At 56.3% G+C, this 11,391-nt stretch overlaps 1 long non-coding RNA gene across 1 annotated transcript; it reads left to right on the top strand.

The window, feature by feature from the left end:
• The first annotated feature begins 6,938 nt into the window (after positions 1-6,938).
• On the top strand, positions 6,939-7,524 carry LOC147979067 (uncharacterized). Its single transcript, XR_015599670.1, has 3 exons — positions 6,939-7,098; positions 7,263-7,347; positions 7,499-7,524. It is a non-coding gene; the product is annotated as an uncharacterized LOC147979067 (long non-coding RNA).
• The last annotated feature ends 3,867 nt before the right edge of the window (positions 7,525-11,391 follow it).

Raw genomic sequence — 11,391 nt, 5'->3', positions numbered from 1 at the left:
ACGCCAAAAGCAAAGGCAGCTCTCTGGGTCCCTACCGACGCTGGGGTGCGAAAGCATGGGGAGCGCCAGGCCTGCTGCAGATGCTACTAATGACGTTAAAAATGTCTGGCAGAGCAAAGCTGATGACTACTCGATAGTTCAGTGTGCCATGCTTTACAGATTAGAACCGGGACTTCAACGATGTTTTGAACGTCATGGAGCATATGAGATGTTCCAGGAGTTGAAGTTAATATTTCAAGCAAATGTCCAGATTGAGAGATATGAAGTCTCCAATAAGTTCTACAGTTGCAAAATGGAGGAGAATAGTTCCGTCAGTGAACATATACTCAAAATGTCTGGGTATAATAATCACTTGATTCAACTGGGAGTTAATCTTCCGGATGATAGTGTCATTGACAGAATTCTTCAATCACCGCCACCAAGCTAAAAGAGCTTCGTGATGAACTATAACATGCAAGGGATGGATAAGACAATTCCCGATCTCTTCGCGATGCTAAAGGCTGCGGAGGTAGAAATCAAGAAGGAGCATCAAGTGTTGATGGTCAACAAGACCACCAGTTTCAAGAAAAAGGGTAAAGGGAAGAAGAAAGGGAATTTCAAGAAGAACAACAAACAAGTTGCTTCTCAGGAGAAGAAACCCAAGTCTGGACCTAAGCCTGAGACTGAGTGCTTCTACTTCAAACAGACTGGTCACTGGAAGCGGAACTACCCCAAGTATTTGGCGGATAAGAAGGATGGCAAGGTGAACAAAGGTATATGTGATATACATGTTATTGATGTGTACCTTACTAAAGCTCGCAGTAGCACCTGGGTATTTGATGTCTACTACACAACCTTCTTCTTGTAGATGTTGTTGGGCCTCCAAGTGCAGAGGTTTGTAGGACAGTAGCAAATTTCCCTCAAGTGGATGACCTAAGGTTTATCAATCCGTGGGAGGCGTAGGACGAAGATGGTCTCTCTCAAGCAACCCTGCAACCAAATAGCAAAGAATCTCTTGTGTCCCCAACACACCCAATACAATGGTAAATTGTATAGGTGCACTTGTTCGGCGAAGAGATGGTGATACAAGTGCAATATGGATGGTAGATATAGGTTTTTGTAATCTGAAAATATAAAAAAACAGCAAGGTAACTAATGATAAAAGTGAGCGTAAACGGTATTGCAATGTGTGAAAACAAGGCCTAGGGTTCATACTTTCACTAGTGCAAGTTCTCTCAACAATAATAACATAATTGGATCACATAACTATCCCTCAACATGCAACAAAGAGTCACTCCAAAGTCACTAATAGTGGAGAACAAATGAAGAGATTATGGTAGGGTACGAAACCACCTTAAAGTTATTCTTTCCAATCAATCCGTTGGGCTATTCCTATAAGTATCACAAACAGCCCTAGAGTTCGTACTAGAATAACATCTTAAGACACAAATCAACCAAAACCCTAATGTCACCTAGATACTCCAATGTCACCTCAAGTATCCGTGGGTATGATTATACAATATGCATCACACAATCTCAGATTCATCTATTCAACCAACACATAGAACCTCAAAGAGTGGCCCAAAGTTTCTACCGGAGAATCAAGACGAAAGCGTGTGCCAACCCCTATGCATAGGTTCATGGGCGAAACCCGCAAGTTGATCACCAAAACATACATCAAGTGAATCACGTGATATCCCATTGTCACCATAGATACGCACGGCAAGACATACATCAAGTGTTCTCATATCCTTAAAGACTCAATCCGATAAGATAACTTCAAAGGGAAAACTCAATCCATTACAAGAGAGTAGAGGGGGGAGAAACATCATAAGATCCAACTATATTAGCAAAGCTCGTGATACATCAAGATCGTATCACCTCAAGAACACGAGAGAGAGAGAGATCAAACACATAGCTACTGGTACATACCCTCAGCCCCGAGGGTGAACTACTCCCTCCTCGTCATGGAGATCGCCGGGATGATGAAGATGGCCACCGGTGAGGGATCCCCCCTCCGGCAGGGTGCTGGAACAGGGTCCCGATTGGTTTTTGGTGGCTACAGAGGCTTGCGGCGGTGGAACTCCCGATCTATGCTATTCCCCGATCGTTTTAGGGTATATGGATATATATAGGCGGAAGAAATACGTCAGGGGAGCCATGAGGGGCCCACGAGGGTGGAGGGCGCGCCCCCTGCCTCGTGCCTCCCTCATTGTTTTCCTGACGTGCACTCCAAGTCCCCCAGATTGCTTTATTTCCAAAAATAACTTTTCCAGAAGGTTTCATTCCGTTTCCACTGTGTTTGATATTCATTTTCTTCGAAACACTGAAACAAGGGAAAAAATAGGAACTGGCACTGGGCTCTGGGTTAATAGGTTAGTCCCAAAAATAATATAAAAGTGCGTAATAAATCCCATAAACATCCAAAATAGATAATATAATAGCATGGAACAATCAAAAATTATAAATATGTTGGAGACGTATCAGCATCCCCAAGCTTAACTCCTGCTCGTCCTCGAGTAGGTAAATGATAAAACAGAATTTTTGATGTGGAATGCTACCTAACATATTTATCAATATAATCTTCTTTATTGTGGCAAGAATATTCAGATCCATAAGATTCAAGATAAAAGTTCAATATTGACATAAAAATAATAATACTTCAAGCATACTAACTAAGCAATTATGTCCTCTCAAAATAACATGGCCAAAGAAAGTTCATCCCTTCAAAATGATATAGTTTAGTCATGCTCCATTTTCGTCACACAAAAATGCTCTCATCGTGCACAACCCCGATGACAAGCCAAGCAATTGTTTCATACTTTAGTAATCTCAAACTTTTTCAACTTTCACGCAATACATGAGCATGAGCCATGGATATAGCACTATGGGTGGAATAGAATATAATGATGGGGGTTATGTGGAGAAGACAAAAAAGGAGAAAGTCTCACATCAACGAGGCTAATCAATGGGCTATAGAGATGCCCATCGATTGATGTTAATGCAAGGAGTAGGGATTGGCATGCAACGGATGCACTAGAGCTATAAATATATGAAAGCTCAACAAAAGAAACTAAGTGGGTGTACATCCAACTTGCTTGCTCACGAAGACCTAGGGCACTTGAGGAAGCCCATTGTTGGAATATACAAGCTAAGTTCTATAACGAAGAATTCCCACTAGTATATGAAAATGACAAAACAAGAGACTCTCTATGTCGGGTGGTAGGTGCGACATATGCCAACGGGTGGCTTATCATTGTGGGAGCCAGTAAGACATCGCCGGTGCCTGGAAACGGGATAAGGCGAAGACATGCACGCCAGCAGATCTTACCCAGCTTCGGGGCTCTCCGGGGAGATAACACCCCTACTGCTGCTTTGCGGGGTCTCTGCATGATCACTAGATGGACAAGTAGCTACACAATGCTCCTTGAGCTGTTTGGTGGGAGGAGGAAGAAGGGCACGGCTAGCCTGCTTCTTCTCCTTGTGTGGTGTCTAGGACTAGCAGGGGGTCGAACCCTTTGCATGGGTGCCCCGGGGGGTTTATATAGGCCTACCCCTCGGGGGCACAATGGTAATCCGACTGGGCGCGGGGCCCAGCCGTCTGTGACTGCGCTCGCCGGCTTCTGCGCCGGCTGCTGGGGCCCGCCGACTGGTGGGTCCCGCCGGCTGCCGGCCCCTTGGTCGACAGGCAGGCCCCACTGTCCAGGGCCTGGTCGGCAGCTGGTTACTGTTGCTCTATCTTGGTGACGTGGGCTTCGTCGTGGTAGGCGCGGCTACAGTGCCGCCGCCCGTTGGGCGATCGCTGTAGCCTCACCGCGTCTTGTCTCCTTAATGGGGCGTCTCCTTCGAGGGAGGTGGAAAGCCAGTTGCGGGGAGCCGGCTCTGTCTTGGGCCGACTGGGGGAGGCGTGGCCGCCTTCGGGTGTCTCTCTGCCCGAAGGGGCCCACCATCTGTGGGCCGCGCTGGCGGTCCGTCGTGGGTGACACCAGGGTCAACATGGCAACAGTGCCGCGCCGGACGGGTCATGCCCACTCCGTACGGTGCACTGTGCCAGGCGTGCTCCGGGATTCGGGGGTGGCAGGCTCCACTGTAGCCACGCCCCGTCACATCGCCGTTAGGTGGATGCAAACTTTGAGGGTACGGCCTCGACCGCTTTATGGGAGCCGGCTTCTTGGAGTCGGCCTTCTCACGGCCGGCTTCCCAAAGTCGGCCCTCCCGTGGCTTTCTTCATGAGGGCTAAAGTACGGCCGCCTTTCGAAAGCCGGCCTGGATGACAGCCATCAAGGGGAAGGCGGCCCCATGTCTTGGGTTCTTGAGAGCCGGACGGGCTCATAATTTTTTCAGAAGAGCCAGGGGAAGCCGGCTAGGCTACCCATGGCTATTTACTCCGACAGTAGTCCCCGAAGCTGATCGAGCTCCGAGGCGGACAAAGGGACGAGAAGCTTGGTCAGCTTCCCATCCTGAAGAGCCGGCTTCGCTGGTGTACGCCGACTTCAGAGAGCTCTGGTTCTCGTAGGCGGGAACGCGGGCCACGTGGCGAGGAAATCCTGCCAACGCACGCGCGCGACGGGACGTTGCCGCAGGCCCGGGCTCGCCACTCGCAGGCCTCGGTCTGAGCGCGGATCTTCCGTGGCCCACATGGACCGCTCGCCTTCTCGCGGCAGTTTTATTTCGCCGTTAAGGCGCAATAAGCGCGGGACGTGGGGGAGTGGGCACGATCGATCCCCACGTTTCCCCACGCCGCACCTCCTCGGCTCCGCCACGCGAGCCTATAAGTAGGGGGAGGAGGGGGAGCGACAGAGGTTCGCACGCTCTCTCTCGCTCCGCCCCTTCTCGTCCTCGTTTCTTCCTCTCGTTGCCGCCGCAGCCTCCCTTCTCAGCGCCGCCGCGCCTCCACATCGTCTCGCTCCCATGGCGCTGTCGAGCTCGTGGGACGGCTCCAACGTCCACGAGGACCACGTTGAGTTCCTCCTCCAGACTCGGCGCCTGCCCGACGCCAACCTTGTGCGGGTCCGCCTGGCGCCGAAGACGGAGATTTCACTGGCACCGGAGGAGGGCGAGCGGGTCGTCTTCCGCTCGCACTTCCTGCGCGGCTTCGTCCTTCCAGCGAGCGGATTTCTGCGCTCCTTCCTCGAGTTCTACAACCTTCAGCCGCATCACCTCACGCCCAATGCGGTGATGCTACTGTCGGCCTTCGTCTCCCTCTGCGAAGGTTTCTTGGGGCTGCTCCCCACACTGGAGCTCTGGGGGGAGTTCTTCCAGAGCAAACTCGGCATCGTCGTCGCAGGCGTGCCCGCCCCCTGCGGGGCCTTCATCGCCATGAGGAGGGCGGGCGAGAACAACCCGTTCCCGCCCATCCCCCTGATCCAGTCGGTGAAGATCTGGCAGAAGTCATACTTCTACGTGAAGAACGTCGCCGAGCAAGGAGACCACGTCAACCTGCCGGCTTACGTAGCCGGTCCGCCGGCCGGGAGGCAGCCCTCATGGAGTTTCTGGTCCCGGTCACTGTCTCAGGCCGGGAATGCCGCCGTCTCCCGGCTTCGGGTGATGATCCAGTCGGAAAACCTGAGCGGGGCCGACTTGGTGGCCGCCTTCGTGGAGCGCCGGATATCTCCTCTCCAAAGCCGGCCCCACATGATGTGCCAGATGAGCGGCCGCTTCGACCCAAGCTGGCTGAGCACCAGGGAGATGCCTCATGCGGAGGTATCTTACATGGTAAACTATATCTCCAACTGCAAGCTCGCCGAGGACTGGCGATACGGCAAGGTGCCGTATTCTCGCGCCAACCCTCCGCCCGTGGTAAGCTTTCTTCTCTTTCTTCTTTTCGTTGGTAGCCGGCTTTATGATGGCCGGCTTCTGATCAGTCGGTTCTTCTTAGCAGAACCCCCTTCTCCCGCCGACGACCGGAGCAGCGGGGATAGAACGCCAGTATGCCCCCGACCGCACGGCGGACGACGTCGACGACCCGGACTTGGGGGCGGCCGCCATGGAAGACGCGGTCGTGGGGGACGACGCCGAGCCCGGGGGCTCAAGGCTTACTGCCAGCTTCGAGGACTGGCCGGATGATGCTGAAGCCGAAGTCGCCCCGCATCGCCAGCCGGCGGCCGACCATCAGGGCGCGGGCTCGTCCATCGCGCCGGCTGCCGGCGGTGGTGCACAGAAGCGCCGGGCCGCTTCAGGCCTCTTCGGCAGTCGGCCGAAGAAGTCCAAAGCCTCCACTGCGGCGACCAAGCGAGATGAGGCGGCTGCGAAAGCGGCCCGCTTCCGCAAGGCGGTGAAGCAGCCTCAGGCGGTCTCAGCGTAAGTCGTCAATTGCCCTGTCGCATGCTTTTCATCGTTCTCTTTCGTTCGAAAATTCTTCTTGACCCTATCCCGCTTGTTGGCCAGGGCGCTGCTTTCCCTTGAGCGGGGTCCGGGCGGCTCCGTAGTGGGGCCGGCTTGAGGGTCTTCGAGCTCCCACCGCGTGGACCCCCGCGCCGACCTCAGGGAGGCCACGGAGCGGAACGCCCGTGAGGCGCGGGAGGAGCGCGAGGCGGCGGAAAGAGCGGCCGCCCAGGCGTCGAAGGAGCAGGCCGACGCGGCAGCCAAGGCCCAGGCGGAGGCGGCGACCACGGAGACGGAGGCGGAGGGCTCGCGCAACCAGCCTCCGCTGCTCGCCATTCCCCTCCGAGCCGTGGCCCCTGACACCCATTGCCCTTGGCGGAGGAAATCGTCCAAGACCCGCCGCTGATGGAGAGGAGGGAGGACCCCGTGGCCTTCGCGAGGAGAGCGCCGCCAGCAGCGCCAACCGGAGCGGGCCAAGGCGGCCAGTCGTCAGCGGCGCCAGAGGAGCCGGCCGGGGGTGAGCCGGAGGACAGAGCCGGCCTCGAGATGCAGCCGGTGACACGCCGGTGCGCAGGGGGAGGCGCCGCTCCGCCGGAGTCACGCCGAGTCGCGGGCGCAGGCCAGTCGGTGGAAGATCTGGAGGCGGCCAGCACTGCCACGTCCGAGTGGACTCCCAGCGGGGGGACTGGCGAGCTGAATGTGGCGGCTCAAGGGGTCCGGAGCCGGCTTCAAGCTCAGGCCGCCCTGCTGCAACAGTTCACCCAGGAGTTCCTGTCGACGCGAGCCGCCATCCGGGTGAGTCCTTCATTCTTGGCCGCTTTGATCTCTTGATTTCTTCCGTGGGGGCGCGTCAGTGCACCCACTGGGTATAGTCCCCGAGATTCGGGCCGACTGCTGCGCAGTCGGGTCGGATCTTTCTTGACGGCTACCTTATTTTTGTTTCTTGTCTGAACTTCCAGGAATATCACAACTCCCGTGCTGCCGCCTTCAACTCCCAGGCTCGGGAGTTGAGCCGGAGGACCGACGACCTGGCCGACAGCCGAAGTAAGTACTTGATCTTGTCTGTCTCCTGTGGGGGCGCGTCAGCGCACCCACTGGGTGTAGTCCCCGAGATTCAGGCCGACTGCTGAGCAGTCGGGTCGGATCTTTCTTGACGACTTTTTCCTTATTGGTTTTTCTTTTTCTTTGTCTTCAGGGGCCAACGCCGACTTGAGGAAGGAGCTCAGCGAAGCAAAGGCCGCCCTTCATACCAAGGATGCCGAGTACGCTGCCTTGGTCTAGGAGCGTGATCGCCTGGCCAAGAAGCTGGCCGACCAAGAGAAGAGCCACAAGGCGGCCCTGCAGAAGGCGCAGGATAGCGAGGCCGCCCTGAAGGCAGAGTTTGAGACTGAGGCGGCGAGCTGGGCTGAGACCCGGCGAGCACTGGATGAAGGCTTCGACCGGATCGAGGACTTGATCGACGGTAAGCCGCCTTCCTCGCCCCTCTCCTGCCCCTTGCCGCCTGGGTTTTTGGCTTAACTTGTGCTGCTGCTTATTTTTTTTTGTGCAGACTACTTCCCCGGCTACTCCGCCTTCGCTGCCCAAAGCATCGAGGCCCATCGCGAGGTGCGCCGTCAGGCGGGGGCCAACATCACGCCGGATGCGAACCGGACACTTGAGGAGCAGCTCTTGGCTGTCCAGGCGCGGTTGCAGCTGGCTCATCGGATGCTTCGCCGGCTCCAACGTGCCGGGGCGCAAGTGTTGGCCGCCCTCTGGCCCGGCGAGACGATCCCCCGCACCCCAAGCCGGACTGCCGACTGGCTGGAGGTCGCAGTCGGTCGCTTTGAGGCTTGGAAGGCGTCGGCGGCCCACCTCGGAGCCGGGCAGGCGTTGGAGTTCGTTCGGGCTTGGTACCTAGGGCTGAGCCTGGACCAGCTGTGCACTTGGCGGATGGAGGCCGACGCAGAGCTGGAGGAGGTGAGGCCGGCTATCGCTCAGCGGGCTTCGACGATCGCCGAGTGCACCGACATCAACGTTTTTGCACCCAAAATCGATGATGACGGTGTTGCCCAGCTGGAGGAGTGGGTCGGGCTGAACCCGGCGGTGGGCGAGGACTCGACAGAGGAGATCGCCTCCAGCGACGAGGGCAAGGATGACGAAGAGGAGGACGGCGAAGACGTCGAGCCGGCTGGTGGAACAACCGGCCGACCTCAGGCCGACCGTGCCTCCAGCAACGAGGCGCATGGAAGCGCGCCCTCTGCGGGAGGCGGTGACCAAGCTGAAGTTCGCCAGCCGGCCGCTCCTTCAGCCGGCACGACCGTCTCCGCCAACCAGCTCGGCTCGTCGGTCGCTCCGCCAGCTTGACCTGCTGTCCTTATTTTTCCTGCTTGTTGTCTTTTGAACAATCTTCATTAACTTTTCGCAGTGCCACCCACTGGGGGTGTACCCAAACTATGTTGAATGCTGGCCTCTCGGAGGTCTTTTATGTAAATATTGTTATGTGCATGTTTGGTTTCCATTCGCGTATGCTTTTTATCCTTAGGCCTTTTCCTTTGCCGCCTTCCCTCTTTGGGGAGGCAAGTACTTGAGCTTTCTTGGATTGAAGTGAAGTGAATGGAAACCGGCCGGCCGGCTACTCTGGTAGCTAGTTGGCGGTGGGAGAAAAACCGGCTTTTGTTATATTAGTCCGTTAGTCCCTAGCCGTTTTTCGTGTGGGCGCCCGTTCCTGCCTTTAACTCTTGCCAGCCGGACAGCCGGTTCTTCGAACTGCGACTTTTTGGCAAGAGAAGGCTTGGGAGCCGGCACACTACTTGTCTGACTGCGGGTAGGACTTCTAATATAACTCCAGTCGGCCAGTCCCCGAGCCGACTAGTCGAACCCGGTGCCGGACGGAACAAGTAAATGAAATGACAAGGTCATAAGCATGATACTTTTCATTCATAGATAAGGGATGGCAGTCCCCGAGCCCTCCTCGGGGGGCCTATTGTCTCGTACTTAATACAAAAGTTAGCGTGATACATACTGCATTTCAACTGTAAAATCTTCGAAGGAGGTTGGCGTTCCATGGTCGTTCCGACTCCTTGCCGGAGTCGTCTCTCTTGCGTGCCTTCGGCTTCTGTGCGTCGATCAGGTAGTAGGAGTCATTGCCTAGAGCTCTGCTGATGACGAAGGGGCCTTCCCAAGGGGCCGAGAGCTTGTGCTGGCCGGCTGTTCGCTGGATCAGCCGGAGTACAAGATCGCCCTCTTGGAAAGATCTTGGCCTGACCTTCCGGCTGTGGTAGCGGCGTAAACCCTGCTGGTAGATGGCAAACCGGCTGAGGGCTAACATCCGGCTTTCTTCCAGCAAGTCGACGCCGTCTTCTCGTGCTTCCTTGGCCTCCGCTTCCGTGTACATGGTTACCCGAGGCGAGTCGAACTCGATGTCAGTTGGGATGACCGCCTCGGCACCATACACAAGGAAGAAAGGGGTGAAGCCGGTTGACTTGTTTGGTGTAGTGCGCAGACTCCAGAGGACAGCCGGCAGCTCATCGAGCCAACAGCCGGCTGAACGCTCCAGAGGTACGACCAGTCGGGGCTTGATGCCGGAGAGGATGAGGCCGTTGGCTCGCTCGACCTGGCCGTTTGACTGCGGGTGGGCGACGGACGCTAAGTCCAGCCGAATACCTTGGGCTGCGCAGAAACATGCCAAGGCTCCTTTGGCAAAATTCGTGCCATTGTCAGTGATGATGCTGTGTGGCACGCCGTACCGAGTTGTTATGTCTGCGATGAATGTCACAGTAGTCGGCCCATTCAGCTTCTTGATCGGCTTTGCCTCAATCCACTTGGTGAATTTGTCCACGGCGATGAGCAAATGCGTCATGCTGCCGCGCGCCGTCTTGAATGGGCCCACCATGTCCAGTCCCCAAACGGTGAAGGGCCAAGTGAGGGGAATGGTCTTGAGTGCCGAAGCTGGCATGTGTTGCTTGGAGCTGAAGAGTTGGCACCCCTTGCAATATTTAACTAATTCTTTGGCGTCATCCAAAGCAGTCGGCCAGAAGAAACCATGGCGGAAGGCTTTGGCGACAAGTGATCTTGAGGCCGCATGGTGGCCGCATTCTCCTTGGTGAATGTCTTTGAGGACTGCGATGCCCTTCTCTTGCTCGACGCACCATTGGAGGACTCCTGTGACACTGCGTTTGATGAGTTCTCTGTTGACGATTGTGTATGCTCCGGCTCGACGTTGGACTTGTCTTGCCTCCGTTTTGTCAGCCGGCAGATCTTGGTTTACTAGGAAGTTGAGGATGGACTGAGCCCATGACGGAGCCACGACTTCTCCTACTGCCAATGTGGCTAGTGCCACCAGGGTGGGCGGGCTGGGTGGTGAAATGCTGGAGTCGGCCGCCGGCTGTTGTGCTGGTGCAGTCCCCGGGACGGCTACCGCAGTCCCCGAGCCGGGTGTGGCAGTCCCCGGGCCGGCTACGGAAGTCTCGGGGTCGCCTGCTTGGTTCTTCGAGCCGGACCCGGCCGCATCGGGGTCAGGCGGCACGAAGATGGAGTCGGACTCTGGAGACGGCTTGATAGATGGCTTGAGGAGGCATTGTAGAGCGACGCCGATTGGTATTGCTTGCCGAGTAGAGCCTATTCGAGCCAGGGCATCGGCTGGCTCGTTGTCGGCTCGCGGTACGTGGAGGAACTCGCATCCTTCAAAGTATCCGCTGAGTTGTTGGACCAGGAAGCGGTAGCTCGCCATATTTGCGTCCTTGGCGTCCCAGTCGCCGGATGATTGCTGGACCACCAGGTCCGAGTCGCCATAACATAGGATCCGGCGAATGCCGAGTTCTTTGGCAAGCCGGAGCCCGTGTATGAGCTCCTCGTACTCGGCCACGTTGTTGGAGGCGGCAAAGTGGATCTGTAGCGTGTATCTGAGCTTGTCGCCTTTGGGAGAGGTAAGGACGACGCCGGCTCCCAAGCCGGTGCGCATCTTGGACCCGTCGAAGTGCATGCGCCAATGGGTGGAGTCGGGAGCCGGCGGCAGGTACTGGGTCTCGGCCCAGTCGACGAGGAAGTCGGCCAGTGCTTGGGACTTGATGGCGGTGCGGGGCTGGTAGAAGATCGTGTAAGGGGCCAGCT

Source organism: Triticum urartu, chromosome 3A (genome assembly GCF_056163025.1).
Source record: "Triticum urartu cultivar PI428250 chromosome 3A, HENAU_Tu73, whole genome shotgun sequence".
Taxonomy (NCBI): domain Eukaryota; kingdom Viridiplantae; phylum Streptophyta; class Magnoliopsida; order Poales; family Poaceae; genus Triticum; species Triticum urartu.
Note: the sequence above shows the minus strand (reverse complement) of the source record. Positions and strands in the feature narration are given on the sequence as shown.